The 1,343-nt window shown below is 31.6% G+C and overlaps 1 protein-coding gene and 1 long non-coding RNA gene across 2 annotated transcripts in view; one reads left to right on the top strand and one right to left on the bottom strand.

The window, feature by feature from the left end:
- LOC119589070 (ubiquitin-conjugating enzyme E2 G1-like) overlaps positions 1 to 1,343 on the bottom strand; it is a gene marked incomplete in the record, with an annotated part of 59,651 nt that overhangs the window by 40,520 nt on the left and 17,788 nt on the right.
- Positions 1,246 to 1,343, top strand: part of LOC119589074 — a 6,617-nt gene continuing 6,519 nt past the window's right edge. Inside the window, exon 1 of the long non-coding RNA XR_005230170.1 lies at positions 1,246 to 1,266. This is a non-coding gene — a long non-coding RNA (uncharacterized LOC119589074). The remainder of the gene's footprint in view (positions 1,267 to 1,343) is intronic.

The raw sequence follows: 1,343 nt of genomic DNA, 5'->3' as shown, positions 1-1,343 counted from the left end.
AGTTTGTTGACCATTGCTGGAGTGGAACTACAGAGGCCATGGAATCAGTAAGCACAGATTCATGGACTACATATAATAATCAATTAGGGACTTTCCATTAGTTTTGAACTGTTATTTATTTATACGTAACGTATAGTACCAATGCATTATTTTGGATAAGTGTGACCAATGCATTAGTTTTGCTTTATTTTCACTGTCCTGTTCTGAATGATTACCAAAATTGATAATGAAATTATATTTATATTAGCCATTTATTTATTATTGTATTAAGGGAAGATTAATATGTACTGAAAATGTAGGTTTAATTTGTGAATTCAGATTATAGAGTGTACTGATTTATTATTATTTTTCCCGCAGGTTGAACCCTATGAAGAAGATCCATCTGGCAAACCATTAAAAAAGTATCCAGTCCTGTTTTATGGGACTTATGAGACGTAAGTAACCCAGACAACCATTATAGTGAAAGTAGTTTTAAAAGCTCATCTTTAAAATTTTGTATTGTTTGAACTGAGTTGTTTGAAATTTTTGCATGAAATTGGCTCAAAAAAAATGGCATCGGGAAAGGTTTTGCTGTCAAAACCCAAACATGAGCAAAGAGCAATTGTGTCGTGCCGACAATTTTCAAAGTAAAAAAGGTGTCATTGACACAACACTTTTTTTTAATCATTTTTAACATTTTTGGTATTTTGTGTGAGGGCCCATGTGAATGAATATTTTTTACCCCTATTTTTTTGTTTTTTTTTAGTATATATAAAAAAAGAGAAAAGTACAGACAATTACGGTCTGTTCAGTCTAATATTGGACTATGGACTATGCACAGTGGGTGTAAAATCTTGTCGTTTTTGAGGTCTTTTAAAAAGCATATATGTTTTCATGTAGTCTTAAATAGGGTGATGATTTTTATACTTTTTAATCAATTTTGTAAAAGGTTAAATAAGAAAGAATATCTTCACAAGCAAGTGAATTTTTTTACGGGTTTTCAACATATCTTACAGAGGTATATCCCTTGTGCTTAAAAAATTCATTCTCGTTTGAATTTTTTTCTATTTTGTTGCAATAAAGATGTTCATTTGTTAAAATCAGTATGTTATAAAAATTGATACCTAAGAGTCTTTCATATATCCCAAAATTTATTTCAGGTTTTGCTAAAACCCAGATGACCTATTCCCCTTACTCGACCCCGTAGAAGTTGGGAAAACCCAGAGAGGAAGGTTTTAAAGAAGGCCTGTGGCAGATAGTTAATAATCCAGTCTAGACCCAAGCATAGTAAGTTTCTCATGATACAGAAATCATTTTGGGAGACATTTCTTGGCATGGCAAACATGTCCACCATAATTTAGTTT

This window comes from Penaeus monodon, chromosome 25 (assembly GCF_015228065.2).
Source record: "Penaeus monodon isolate SGIC_2016 chromosome 25, NSTDA_Pmon_1, whole genome shotgun sequence".
NCBI lineage: Eukaryota > Metazoa > Arthropoda > Malacostraca > Decapoda > Penaeidae > Penaeus > Penaeus monodon.
The sequence above is the reverse complement of the archived record's forward strand: the minus strand, read 5'-3'. Positions and strand labels throughout refer to the sequence as shown.